The sequence below is a fragment of the Lactuca virosa genome, chromosome 6 (assembly GCF_052849685.1).
Source record: "Lactuca virosa cultivar CGN04683 chromosome 6, Lactuca_virosa_CGN04683_v6, whole genome shotgun sequence".
NCBI classification, from domain to species: Eukaryota; Viridiplantae; Streptophyta; class Magnoliopsida; order Asterales; family Asteraceae; genus Lactuca; species Lactuca virosa.
The window spans coordinates 12,628,278-12,644,535 of NC_136431.1; positions in this window are offsets into that span (position 1 = coordinate 12,628,278).

Genomic DNA, 16,258 nt, shown 5'->3' on the forward strand with positions numbered 1-16,258 from the left:
GGCCCAATAAGGCCCAAAACAACAAGGCCCACATCCAAAGTTAAGTCCAAGTCTAACAACCAAAAACTCTACTGATCAGACAAACGCACGACGTTCAAGGGCTGAACTCACAACGTTCGTCGTCGGACAAGTTGATGGGGACTCAAGACGGAACGCGTTGCATTCCCATGAGCTACGGACGACGTTCGCGGCTAAGTTCCAAATTCTCATTCTAAGGAATTAATCCATTAAGTCCAACGTCTAAAACCCCAGAATAGTCCCATAACAGTGACTTAACCCATAAATTCGAAGGCTTTAAGCCTTTGCATGGCTTAATGATGCCCAATCACTAAAAATGAACTTCAAGGGTCCAAGTCACTCTAAAATGTTTTAAAACTTCTTAATACCTTAAGACCTCAATCCAAACTACCATATCTGATTTTAAGGGACTTCTTAAGCCATAAAGTTTCCAAATTTATGACTTAGCATAACCCAATGGGACCTAAATCAAAACCCTAAGTCCCCAAACTTCATCAAATGACTACCAAATCATGCATGGAAGGTTTTTACCCATCAAGATCCAAACTTTATGACCCCATAACCTCAACAAGGACCAAATATGAAGCTCAAAGGTTCTGGAGTAACTTCTACTCACAATAACCACCTTAAAGGGACCAAATTCATAACAAAATACCACTTAGATAGATCTACATGAAAGAGTTCTAAAGGTTGAGACTTTATACCTCCAAAAGATAGATCTAGGTGCACAAAGCTTGGATCCAAAAGCTCCAAGTCAAGTAATGACTCTTCAAGAAGTTCCTTCTTCCTACTCAAGCACCAAAATACTCATAAATCACTTTGAAGCTCAAGAATCACTCAAATGGAGGCTAGGGTTTCATTCTTAGGGTTAGAGAGGATGGAGGCTGGAGGAAATGAGGTTTGGAGGTGAGTTAAGGTGTTTAAATAGGGTCCAAGACCCTAAATTAGGGTTTCCATCTGACCTGAAGAACGCAGAGCATTCCCTTGGTGAACGCAGGGCTTTTCCAAATGCACCCGCGTCCAAATTCCCTTGTACCCCATGCGTACCTCCCTTGTATGCCATGCGTACCCGATTTGGTCCAAACCCTTCTAACTTCAAATGATCATAACTTTTGCATCCTATATCCGTTTTCGACGTTCTTTATATCCACAGAAAGGTAAAGAGAAGCCCTACACTTCTATAAACTTTACTTAGTCTGAAAACCTACCGAAATCCAAATTCATAAAAGGCCCGAACCAACGCATTTACCGATACCCTTGGGCTCCAATACACAAACCGAATACCCGGGTCATCCAAACTACATCATCCACCTCCAAATGAGCCCAAAATCAATTCTTCAAGGGTTCTAAGTCTGCTAATACCCACTCCTTGATCACCACCCCGCAATGAGAAACGATTCGAAACAGGGCGTTACATAAATGAATTAATTGGTTTATTAAATTGTGAATATTATTTAACCTTTTAGTTAATGATTTCATATACATATCTAATTTAGAAATAAAGATGATTGCAATAGTGTCACATATGGTTGGTGGTGGCATTTGATAGTTGGTGGTGGTGGTGTTAGAGTTTGGATTTGACTTCTTTAAATATGTGAATTAATCTAAAGGATTGTATTATGTTATGTTGTGAATTGTATGTATTAAACTAAAAATGGACTGTATTAAGTTGTATATTTTATATAAATTTTGTGTTAAAATATGAATGAAGGTATGCATGAAAATATTAAACTATATATTAGTGAATTAATATAATTATTAAACTGTGAATATGGTATTTTAAACTGTGAATACCACTTATACACGATATAATTTTTTAAAGAAATCTACAATTTAGAAAAAATTGAATTTTACAAGGCAAAATTCTATTTTTTTTACTAAAATTTTGTATATTTTTGCTAGAAAAGTAAAAAGTATTACCAAAGAAATGAGAGTTGCAATGTTTTTTCTATTAAGTTGTCAAAGTCAACCGAGTTAACCGGGTCAACTCAGTGAGTATGTTGGGCGTACTTAACACGTATGCGGGGAGTACTGAGTGTTTGACCAAACCACGAAGGGTTGACCACATACGCATAATGTACCCTTTGGTACGCGTAGCGTACGCGACTGCCACCAGCTCAACCCATTAAGTGCTTAATCCTTAAGCACTTTCTTCCAAAATAATGTCCAAGATCAAAAACCCATTAAGTGCTTAATCCTTAAGCTCAACCCAACTTTATGGTTTTGCATGACTAATAAGAACTTAACATCAAAAACCCTAGCTTCTTGACCCATTAAGACAACCTATTTCATGCATGGGAAGAAAATAATGCCAAAGATCATATTTTTATGACTTAACACACCCTATAACATCTGAAAGGACAACTCAAATGTCTTTGAGTACTCCATACTCACAAGGACGAAGATTTGGGACAAAAAGGTGCCAATTTTAAGCTAAAAATCGATCTAAATGATATACTCATCAAGGTTGGAGATTTATACCTCCAGAAGGTACACAAGGGAGTGTAAATGTTGGATCTAAGGCCTTGAGTGAAACACTACAACTTCAAAGCTCTTCCTTCACCAACAAGAGTAGAAAAATGGCACCAAAAAGACACTCCAAGCTTCACAATGCACTCACACACTTTGGGGTTTTGAAATGAGGTCAATGAGGAATGGAGGTTGGAGTTAAGGAGGGATATGGGGCTATAATGATGCTTAAATAAGGTCCAAACCCTAAAATTTAGGGTTTTAACCCTGGCCACGAACGCCCAACGTATGTAAGCATGTCTAAAAATTATGAAATTGCCATTAGGGACTAGTTTTGAAAATCATTCAAAAAACAAGGGTTAAATGTTTATGATTTTTAGAGTGTGGGTGTTTTAGTTTATCTTGTTTATCATAAACTTGCTTCCTCAAGTTCGTGTGTACTATTGCTACTTTCTTAGGTTGGTTCCTAGTAGTAGTTTATGATATCTAGTTTTAGTTTAACAAAGTTACAATGAGTTCATATAACAGAGTTATGACTGGTGATCCTGAAAATCTGCGACGCTTCATTAGAAGTCGTTGTGTTTAGAAAGTTATGTCTGCTTCAACATGCCGTCGAGTTGTATCTAGCAACCACAGGTGGGGGTGTCAACCCTATATATATATATATATATATATATTTCCCACTCACTTAAGATTTAACGATTATAGGTCGGGAGCTAGCTGAAAATCTATTAGTGTGTTGATGAATCGTGTCTCATCTAACTCTTGTTGTGGAGGCCTCCCCTGGTCGATCGTGTTGTTATTCGCATTTTATTTATACAGTTTTACTTTATATATATATATATATATATATATATTATGTATCAGATATGTATATATATAATTAGTGTGTTTTGCGTAGCCGATTATTTGGACAGAGTAACACTAGGTAGTAAGCTTATCCAAAGGATGGCTAAAATAACGAGTTTCAGCGTTTCCTATCAACTGGCCAACGTGAAAACTAGGTATGATCTTATCTACCATAGTGGTTTAGCATAACAACTAGTCATAATATGAGCTAAAGAGTTTGGGCAGAGTAACTACCAGATATAATATCATCTTAATGTTATGAGCATAGTTATATAGCTACAATTAGTAATAACTATGTAAAGTTACATTTTAGATATGTATCCCCCTCCCCCCCCCCCCCGAAAAAGGTTTGGAAAATGGGGCGGTGAACTCACATGTGAGTTATGAAAACGTTGCGGTAGGCTAGAAATCAAAAGTTTGCACTTTGAGAGATGTTCGGGACAGTGGAACGTAGAATAATATAGAGAGAAAACGGAAGAGACGGATGAGGAAGTGAGCTGTTGAAACCTATTATTTATAGCATGTTTTAGAGCGTGCGCCGGGTAATTGCACGTGAACCGTACGATGCTGCCATGTGTCCTCATCTCAGTGGGCCAAGTCATCACGTATCTTGACGTATCAGGTGTCAGTGCGCGCGAGCGCGCACGACGATAAAATTTCAACTTTGAAATTTGATAACTCTCACATACGTACGAACTCCATTCTCAACGACTCTTTATATATATATATATATATATATATATATATATATATATATATATATATATAGGTCTCGTCATTCTCTACAACTTTCCTTTATATATATATATATATATATATATATATATATATATATATATATATATATATATATATATAGGTCTCGTCATTCTCTACAACTTTCCTTTTGGTTGTCTTGTCTAGTTTTGACTTTCGTTTTTTGACGTGCTTTTATTACCGTTATGATTTTATTGAAATCATAACTCTCTCAAATGACGTCTGTTTTAGGCGTTTATTGCCTCATAATTCCTACTTTAAGTAGTACTATGATTGCCTAGTTGGTGACTTTTTCCAAAAGTCGACCAATCTCCTTGTAGTTTTTGTCGTTGTAACTTTTTAGGTACGGTAGATATTTATTTACCATAAATGCCATCTCACCCATACTGTCTCCGATTCTTATGAATTTTATATTTATGGAATCACGGTAACCTATAGAGTCTAAAGATGTTAACCTGCTCTCAAAGTGACGCGGTATTTTGCATACTTATTTTTGAGCCTAATGCTTGACGTAATTAGGGACGGAAAATTCGAATATATTAAAATATATCGTGTGATTACAAGGATGTCCCTATTACATTTTTACATCATATCGTTAAATATTAAAGGCATTTGGTGACGTTTTCTCTAGGTTGCCACAAGGCTCGGCTAATCGAAGTACCCGATATCAAAGTTTTGCCAGCGCAAATCCCGTTTTTTCGCTAGAAACTCTCTGTAAGTTAACCTACACTTTTTTGATTTCAGTGTAACATATATTTATAATCATAAGTCATTATTATGAACCTGTAAATAAGATTTATTAATGATTCCAAGTCATTATATTGATTGATCTACTTACGGGAGAGGTGTCTAGAATAGTTATGTCAACTTGGTTGTTGGATTTCAGAAAGGATATATGCCGAAATGGTCTTGCCTCCCAACTCTCCGGCCTGGCTGATCCTTATTTGATAGAACTATCAATGTTTATTGGGATTATTAATAGACCCATCCTATATTACCATATTTCCATAGGAACTAATAAACTATAGTAATATAGGTTAGTCCCCGTTGGCGTGTTTCTCGTCAATTGAATTCTCCGGTTAGCTGTAAACCATCTGAGAAACTATCAATGTGAGTTCTTCTCACTATATTGTATACTCCAGTATGTATCCTTTGTATGCAAGGATATAGTTTCCATATTGTATGCAATTAGGTAATTAGACTACGATAGTTAGTTGGTTGTTATGTGGAGTGTTGCTATATGTATGTTGTTATATATGTTGAATTGAGGGTGGGCCAACCCTGTGCTGAAGGCCAATAGATTCGGGCGGACTAGCTTTATGCTAAGGCCAAAAGAAAGCGAACCAGCTACATGTCAAAGGCTCTATAGGGCAGACTAGTTATATGTTGAAGGCCAAAGTGCGGACCAACTATAAGTTGAAAGCCAATATGTGTGTGCATTGTATATATGCTGTGGTATGTGGTATCTTGAATGAGTAAGCCTAGGCTTATAGTTTTTGAATAACTGATTTTTAGATTGTTCTTCAGATCGAGGAAAGGCTCATTCATGACTATATTTGCATCGAAGGCAATAAATAACATTTTAAGACTTCTGCTAAGACTCTCTTTTCAAATAAATGTATGTCAATGATTTTTGTAATGGGTCGTAGGACTTATATTTTAATAAATAAAACAAAAAATTTTCCTTGAAATTCGGCACGTTACATGAAGCACCTTTTGTGCATCTTATTTCTAGATCTAAGAGTGTTACCTATTGGGGAGTTTAGGTTACAAAACAATTGTACACAGTACTACAAAAATACCCTTTAATGACATGCATTGTGTGTCATAAAACCCACATATGACATGCAAATGCGTGTCAAGGAAGGTCATGTCATAAAGGAAGACGACACACATTTGTGTGTTGTAATCTTATGACGTACATTTACGATACGCATAGATGACACACAATACATATCATGGAAGCCCCTGTCATAAAGGAAGACGACATGCATTTGTGTGTCGTAACCTTATGATGTGCATTTACGACATACATTGCATGTCATAATTTTAAATGTTTTTAATTTTTTTAAAATATATATTTTATAGGTTTACTAATTTTCAAATTAAATGACATTTAATGTCTCATAACACAACATAAAATACATTATATAACAAAAAAATATATTTCATACAATAAATGTACCAACATTCATTCATCTAATCTACTTTGTATTTCATAAAAAGAAAAATCCATTTTATACAATAAATGTACCATCAAAAGAAACCATTTCCTTAATTCCTATTTGCAACCTAGGAAGAGCATAAGATAGTAAACTGACCTTGTGTATCTCAATTAATAAATCTATTCAATCAATCTATCAACCTTTGATGAACACTCTTTCTGTTCCATTTCCATATGTTTCACCTGTGCATACAAACAACCATAAGCTTTTGAGTTTTCAGCACCAAAAATAATAATTTTACATAAAAAAGGCATAACATGAATCAATAGTTTTACCTCATTTTCTAACTTTTTCTTGCAAGATACTTCTCACCTATTTTATTTCTAAGTTTTTATAGACCTTTAAGAATACTACTGATTTGTGAATCACAATCCTTGACCTTCTTATGGGATGCATTTAGCTCACTTTGTGCTTGACTATGTTCATCTTTCAATGAAATAACCTACAAAAGTGAAAATGTTATCTTTCATTATGTCAGGGGGGTCACATTTAGCTCACTTTGCTTTTCATTAACATCAGATTTAGCTTTTTCAAGCTCTTGATCGATTCTTTTTACTGTTTCACTAAGCTACATCACACATAATTAAAAGTACAGAAACAAATTATAAGATCAATAATGAATAAAAGAGATAGAGTCATTAATTAAAAACAAAATAGAGTGGAACTTGCTATGTATCCACCTTAAGCACATATTTGAGATAAGGGTAATTTGGGAAAATCAGTAAATAAGGAGCATCTTATTAGTATAAATTTGCTCATCGGTTTATTAAACATAAAATGGAACAAAAGGGTGGTGGTGATGGGTTTATTTACCATAAGGAACCTTATTTACAGGACCAACCATTGATGATTGATTCAAGAACAAATAAAAACTTTGCTTTGATTGATGACCCTTTGGTTGCTTTACAGAAGCGGTTAAGAATGAAGTTTTAGAGACTGAACTTGTTGATAATATGGATTTGTCGCTAGCTCTCATTGAGAAGCTTAAGAAGGAGATTAAATTGAAGACAATGAAAGATCAAGTGTATGAGATTGATTGCTTACAAGTGGGGGACCTCAAGTATGCATGTAACCTGACAAAACAAAGTGTTATTGAAGTCGGAAAAGGCGTTCTCATTAGCTCCCTAGATCAAGATCCTAGCATTTTAAGTAATTTATCTATTAAATTGATCGACTAACATACAATTAAATTGAATTTTTAAAGGTGATTTATGATTCTTCATTGGAATGGTAAGGTCGAGACGTCAGTGATTGTTATTCTTGTCAGCTAGGCTGTTTCTGTACAACATTTTTATGCTACATACCTTCGATCGCCCAGTATTAGTATAACTAGCGCAAAGTGAATTAAAAAAGTATGGCACCAGGTAAAAAGTTACAAATGTAAAATCATAGGTTTAGAGGATATATGCAATCCAAATCAAAGAAGGGACATGCAAATATTCTGAACAACATCCGCACTATGCCATTTAACTTGGGTTTCAGGTTCAACCAGCAAATATATACGGTCCAATTATACCAGAACTGGTTATTGACCAATCATGCTCCAAGGGACCTGAAAAATATAAATACCATATAGAAACTTAAATAATTACAGGCCATAAGCAGATAAGAAGTGCCCATTAATATGCATTCAGACAACTTCCAACATATTCAATTTGAATTGAAAAGGATAGATTGTCATTCAATTTTAATTGAAAAGGAAGGACAACAACAATAACAGTAAAAATCGATAAAAAAAGCAAATAACATCACATTATGCACAATTCGAGCAAAGCAAGAGCACAATAACAATAAAAGGAACAAAGGAAGGACACCAAAGTAGAAAAGGCACGAAAAACTAACATGTTCAGCAGGTGCGCCGTCTCTGGTTGAGTGGTCGAAGGAAGAAAGCAGTCGATGAGCAGGAGGTCAGGGTTGGGAGGAACGACGCCGCTGCCTTTTTTGTGAGGGTTGTCACAAAGCGTAGGGAAAAATTAGAAATGGCAAGGCGACTCACATTTTTGTCCCAGTCCATCAATTGAAAGTGAAGGATCGAATCAGCCCTATTTCTTGGACTGAGTCCACAACATGGACTAAGTCCTTGATTTTAAAATGAAATAAAACATGGCGATTGATCTTTTTCATATCGGGCCCTGTATTGGACCCAGTTAGAAGCAATATTAAACGACCCCTGAGATTCCCAATGGATGAAATCTGGCCAATAAGCTGCTTAATTTGTAACATCTCGATTTCCAAGTATTTACATTTTGACCCTTGGTATGAAAATAGTTTGCAAATTGGTCACAAATGGCATTTAAATGAAAATTCCATATTTAATCAGGTACGTTGGGCGTACGCTTGGTACGCTAGGCGTAAGTGACAGAGACTCAAACCCTAATATTTAGGGTATGTACCTTATTTAAACATCCTTAAATCATTGAGAACCCTTTATTCATCAGCCTCCATCCCTATTTTCGTCCCAAGCAAACCCTATTTCCTTGTGTGCACATTTTGAGCTTGAAAGTGTGCTTTGTGGTGTTCTTGAAGGAAGGAGAAAGAGAGGAGACCATCATAGAAGAGTAAAGCACTTTGGATCCAGAAGTATCTTGACATTAAACTTCATTTGGAGGTATAAAGCTCTGAAATTGATGGTTATTCCTCTAGATCTTGTTAGAGGTGGAGTTTTCTGCTTATTAGTCCCATATCCTTAGTCCATTTGAGTATGAGCTACTCTAGACCAAATGAGTTGTCTTTTTTGACATTTTAGGGTGTCTAGAGTGAAAAAAATGGTATCTTGATTGTTCATATCCCTCCATGCATGCTCTTTAGTGGTTTAGAACTTTGTGCTAAGTTAGGGTCTTTGTATTGGGAACTTAATAGCCATGCAAGATCATAAAGTATGAAATGTTATAATTAAGAACATCATTTGAGGACTAGATCTGGATTTTGGACGAAAGGGCTTAATGGATTAAGCACTTATTAGAAAGGAGAGCTGACATACATGTACGTTGGGCCTACCTGATGGTACGCTATGTGTACGTGGCCAATTCCCCGTAATCTGATTAAGATGCATAGTAGACCGCACGTACAAGTTGAGTACGTTGGGCGTACTCAGCTGAGTTGACTTGGTTGACCCCTTTGACTTTTGACTTTGACCAAGATTTGACCAAGTTTGAACAAAGGTTATTTTGGGTATTTTGTGTTGTAGTTAAGTATGATCACTATTTGATGTCTAAGTGACTGGTAGAGTTGATATTCAGAGCAGTGACCTGTTCAACTATCTTTTCAAACTGAGAGGTGAGTTTTCCTCATTGTACTTGTGGGTCGAAGGCACCAATGTCGTCCCACTGGGTTATGTGTCATTGTTTAGACGATGTTGCTATGTTGTATTGATCTGTTAGAGCTGAGTCCTAGTATATAGGATGTTGTTATGCGAAAGTGATTTGTAGATCTACCTGTTAGTCTGTTGATTGGTTATATGATTATATGTTTAGTGGATATATGTTATATGTTATGTATATGTCGACATAGTGTGGTTGGGTTGACGCGATGCTGCTTTGTGTGGAAGCCAACAAACCTGAGAGCAAGCAATGCATAAGCTGTAGGCCCGAGAGGCAAGCCATACTTATGTTGTGGGCTCGGGAATAAGCCAGACATGAATTGTGGGCCGGAAGGCAAGCCAGATTCATGTTGTGGACTCAGGGGTAATCCAGTCTGTTAGCTGTTGACCCAGTATGTTTTGGATTAGGTGTCTAAGCTTATAACTATATTTGGTATGTACTTGTTTTGATTATGAGCATGGTCCTTTTGGGTTGCCTTCACTCATGCAACTTGATAGGATGACTAGAGGAGAAAGAGAGTAGGATTTATTATATGAATAATAAATTGGAAATCATATTATTAATTAGTAATTAATCAGAAATTAATTTGATGTTAATTTTGGGATCAAAAGGAACTGATTAATAATGGAGGGGTTGTTTTGCAAATCGTTGATAGTTGTGAAACTGGGCTTAGGACTCCTTGTAAGTGGAGTGGACGAAATTTATGGATTACCCCATAAGATTTCGTCCAAGGGCTTACCAAGGAGGTCCATGGATTGCTTTGGGCTTAAGTTTGGAAATAGGGTTTCCTTATTCAAGCCCAGCTTGAAGACTAAGCAACCTAGCAAGCCTCTAAACCATAAGGAAATCGCCCCAATGCTTCTAGGAGTTTCCCTGGCCGATTTTCTTCTCTCCAAGTCATCCTTGTTGTGTTGAGTGTTTGTGACTCCATTAGAGGTGCAACACTTGGGGAACTAAGCTTTCAAGAGTCAAGGACTTCAAGGATTGTTCTTGTTATTATAATATAACAAGTGAGGTAATCTTCTAACCCTAATATATAAGTGAATTTCGAATTGTATATACTAGATCTAGGGTTTTGCTTTGGATAATTGATTTGCATGTATAACTTGAGAAAAACCTAGATCCAAAGCAATTAGGGTTGCATGTGCACCATAGGAATGTTGTAATGCTCAAAACCCATCAATATGCATGTTGTTATTTGTTTATATTACGTTGTTTGACTAATATTTTATTGTCCATTCTAAGTGTATCCCTATTACACACAACATTCGTGATAAAAAGCTCTAAACTCTCTATTTTACTTTTCTTTTCTTAGAACCTATTACGAGCTTCAAAAAGGGACGCCTTAGCTTTCTCTGCTTCACTACTCATCGAAATAAGCATGTCATTCAAGTAAGAGCAAGTTTAGTCAAATTCACATAAAACAGTATGATAAGAATTCAAAAGGAATATTAAATGAGACGAGAAGATCACACACCTTAGTAGTCATTAGATATTTTGGATTCATCAAAATGAAACATCTCCCAATGGTCTTCACATCCTCTTTGTCACTTCCCTCAACTTTCTCAATCTGCTCTGATTCATCACCATTGTCATCTTCACCATTCCCAAACATGCTATTCTCACAAGATTCACCTTCTTCATACTTTTCAAATAACACACCATGAGTAGGATGACGCATTTGTTCATCATTAGATCCATCCGAAAAAATTTGCTAAGTCCCATCACTCTCATCACCTCCTTTAGCCATTAGCGAAAGATTCTTCATTTGAGCACGAACTTCTTCAAGTCTTTTTGCGTAATATGCCTCATCTTTCACCTTCTCTTTCTCCTCTTCCATCTTTCTCAACATGCAATCCTTAGCCAAGTGATTGTGGCCATTACAGTTTAGTTGTAGCTCGAAGCTCCTTTCTGTTTAACCTCTAACTTTTTTTCTTCTTCTTTCTTCTCAAATTTCGTCTTCACATTTTGACTTCCACTAACATTCAACACTTGTTTCTTTTCAAAACTATTATTGAAATTTCCACTTATTGGTTTCTTGAAAAACTTCTTCACCCTATTGTTTGAGTAATAGCAAACTGCTTCGTCATAAGAATTTAGCAGAAATCCTTCATCGTCTTCTTTCGCATCACCCTCAAACTCATCTTCCTTCACATTTGCTTTCGAAACCAGCGTCATTGGACCACCATAGTTCATCTTGTTTTCCTCAGCAATCTCCATTACCCCTGATTCATGCGTTTTAAGAATATTGTACAAATTTGATAGTGAATGAGTATCAAAATTCTCCTGTGTCTTGATCATCAAGCACATGTTTCGCCATTATTTTCTAAGTCCATAAACGAAAGTAAGGTTGAATTCTAGAGAAGTACGATTTAGGCCATATTGATTGCACTTAAAGATCAAATCATTCATCCTGCCGTAGTATGCCTCGATGTTTGCGTTTTCTTTTTGCTTGAAATCAGCAAGTTTAGACTAACATTTTGTCGCCGAGCTTTTCTTTGTCCTCTCATTGCCTTGATACTTTTCTTTCTACGTATCCCAAATTTCCTTAGCAGTTTTGCATCCACGAACATAGTTGTAGACGACAGGAGGAAGTGCTCCTCTCAACTCACGAAGACACTTCTTATCATTAACCTTCCACTTGTTCCCTTATACAATCATGTCTTCAGCTGTTCTAGCATTACCAACGGATTGAACTAGATCTTCACGATAAGGTCCTTTATTAATTGATCTCCATAGATCATCATCGATTCCTTTAAGGTAATCCTCCAATCGATCAGCTCACTAATCATAATACACTGGGATCAACATCGAGATCTTAGTTGGAGATCCAAGAAGATTCGTATAGTTCATCATTGTGTTCACATTGATATTAGCCACTTGATTTGATGAATAGAAGAATTTGTTGAAAAGAAATTGAGATGATTATAAGATCGATTGACAAAAACAACAACAAAATCGATTAATCACGCTTGATTAAACGAAGAATCACTCTTTCAAATTTGCGGAAAAATGAATTGAAAAGAATAACTCAAAAATTTGAAAAACGAGATACAAATTCTTCCATCAAAGTGGTGATTCCTGCTCTGTTACCAATTGATGAGTGTTTGCAAATGTGTTTGAATCAATCGAATCAAAGAAAGCACTAAAGAACACCAAGATCTAAATAAGATATGTTTAGCTTAGATTATGTATGGAAGAGTACAAAGTTTTTAGAGTACAAGAAATATTTTGAGAGTGTTCGTTACCCTAACCCCTAAGTACTTACCCTATTTATAGGGTACATCATAGACCAAAAAATACAAGGACTTGGACAATACAATGTGAAACTTGAAAAAGCCTTGTAAATAGATACGGTAACGAAAGTCCTTAAACTTTCGCTATTTACAGACGCGAAACATAAAGACAAAACTTTCGACTACTCACAAATACTTTCGACTCTACACCTATTCATAGTATTGTTAAGTTGAGTAAGACTCAAATCCCTACTACGGATGAAGAGATGGTCGACATGAGTTGAGTCCCATATGCTTTGGCTGGAGGTTCGATCATGTATGCTATGGCATGTACTCACCCTGATGTATCTTATGCTTTGTGCATGGTTAGTCGATTTCAAGGAAATCCTGGCAGAGCTCATTGGACAGTAGTGAAGAACATTCTCAAGTATGTACGATGGACAAAGGAAGTTTTTCTAATCCTTGGTAACAGTGATGCATTGAGAATAAGTGGATATAATGACTCCAACTTTCAGACAGATCGAGACAACTTATGTTCTCAGTCGGGCTGAGTGTTCTTGTTGAATAGAGGAGTAATTACTTGGAAGAGTTCCAAATAGGAAACGATGGTTGATTCTACTTGTGAATCAGATTACATCATAGCAAGCGAGGATTCAAAGGAAGCGGATTGGTTGAAGAACTTCATCGTTGATCTCGGAGTAGTCACGACCATTCAAGAGCCATTGGAACTTTTGTACAATAATGAAGGGGTGGTTGATTTGCCCAAAGAACCAAAGGATCATGGTAGATCCAAGCATATCAACAGAAAGTACCATTACATCAGGCATAGAGTTGAAGAAGGCCATATCCTGGTAAAGAGGGTATTTTTAGAAGACAATCCTGCATATCCTTTCACGAAGGCTTTGAGTAGGGTTAAGCATTACCAACATGCTAGGAGCACAGGTTTGAGAGATGACATTAGTTTTAATAGTTAGTTGATAGTTTGAAACTTGTAACAAAATGAATGTAATTGATTTTGGTGATTAAATAATAGAGATTATTTATGAGTATGGCTACTGCCTTTTTTGATTGTTTATTCTTGTGTTTCACTTTGCATGTTTTACTTCCTGAATGATTTGATTATTCAAAACTCCACGGTCATTCATACTTTTGGAAGTAAGTAGTGAATCAAGAATTTCATGAATTGAATTGTAGATTTTCTATAGGAGTTAGACAATGCAATAACATTTGCTACAATGTTCATGAGTACTTAGAAAATTGGGATTTTGAGTATTGGACAAACTCATGCTTAGAGAATTACTTCATGGTTATATCACAAGTAATTTTGAGATGATAATATCTTTTATTCTTAAAATGGAGATATATGAGTTGTAATTTACAAATCGATTGTGCATTGGTATTGCGAAAACGCATCAGTAACATGATGTTATAAAACATGGTGTCATATACGATTTGGTGAGCATTGGTATCCCTCCTGGATCCTTTAACTTAAGTAACTTATCTTTCTCATTTTTATCTTTTAATCAATGAAATACATGTTTATATATTAACACAATCTAACATTTCATTCATATAATTCCATTTGAGCAAGTTATAGACATATTAACATCTGCAACTTTCTCCTCTGTAAGCTCTAATACCAGGAATTTGTAACCCACCTTTTTGAAGCGAATATTAACTTACTTCAAAACTTCTTCAAGTCTTATTTTGGAGAACTTCAACTCCCCTTTGGCCACAACCTATATCATTTCCATATTAAGCCTTTTTTAAATATGTTTTGAACAATTAGGAGGTTAATAGAAATTCTAGCCAAAATCTCATACTTTGGGTAAAACTTTGTCTTGATAATTTTTTGTCAATAAACTTGCTAAACTCCTTAAATTAAGCTTTTCTACACTTATTTTATAAAGTTCTTAACACATCTTTACCATTTCATGATTATCACAAAACTAGGGTTTGAAACCCTAACAATCAATGTATGGATTCAACCATGGAATCGCCATAAAAAGTTTGTATTAAGCTTTTAAACACTTGTATTAACGTCAAGACCAAGTTATTTAAGAGAAATATGTATCATCCAACTCATACCACAAAATTACCATTAAAGCTTCAAAAGCTTGGATGAGGAAGAAGAGGTTACCTTTAGGAGTTCTTTTGGTTCAATCCTTGAAACTTATACTTCCAATCGCCTCTTGATATTCCTCCTTAAAAAATCGCCACATTAGCCCTCTCTCAATTTTGGCGGTGTTTTTGTGTGAGAATGAAGCTTATCAAAATATTAATCACTGTTCAAAACTGTGTCGTGGAAAACCCTCGCCATGTCGTGGTGCCTTCAAGTGACTATGCAGTCTCTCCAAATAGCGCCACAATGTCAATTCATAATAGCATCCTACTTTCGCCACTACATTGCAGTGACTCATATTACCACGCTGCAGTGCAAAGTACACTGCCCTCGACTTATGTCAAAATCTCGCCCAAATTACCGCTTCGGAAACCACGTCGTGACACCCTAGCCACCGCGTTGCGGTAGATCTTAAAGCAATCTTTTGATCTTTTTAAAAACACTTCTTTACCCATATCTTATACATATAACTTGCAACTCTTTTCTCCATACATAATAACATATACCATTACTTCAAACATCAAATAAACATATAAAAGGCACTTAATACCATTTCCCAATTCATGTTTTCTCACATAGACCAAAATGCCCTTTTACACATAATACTATCTAAAATACTTTATACCAAAAATTTTCAGGTTCTTACAGTAGTGACGACCAACAATTATATGTTCATCATAAAAATATGCATGGCTTCCCTGGAATGTTAGGAAGCCTAGATTGCCTCAACTGGAAATGGGGCAGTTTCTTGAATGCATATCAAAGCCAATACGCTCGAAGTGATCATGGTTATCCAACTATCATACATGAAGTCGTGGCCTCACATGAAGCCATGACATGCATTCTTTGGTCCTGCTGGTTCCCTGAATGACATAAATGTTCTTAACATGTCTTCGATATTCGATAACATGTATATCGAGACTGCACCATATTGTTCGTTTGTTGTGCATGAAACATCTTATAGGTATGTATATTATCTTGTGGACGGGATCTATCCGAATGCCACGGGAACCCCCATGTGGTCTTCCATGCAAATGTCATACTCTCATATCGCATAATCAATCAACAATCCACATCACATAAAATGGGACGGCCTTGGTACCTTAGACCCATGGGTATGGTGAGAAGACTCACCTTGTCTGCTGAATCCAAAAGTTGCTCTCCTAACAGTCCGTAACCACCCGTGTTGAACAATAATAACATTACTCAAGGTTAGCACTGAACACAATCCAATTGAAGAGTCCAAACCCCAAGTCCTCTCTC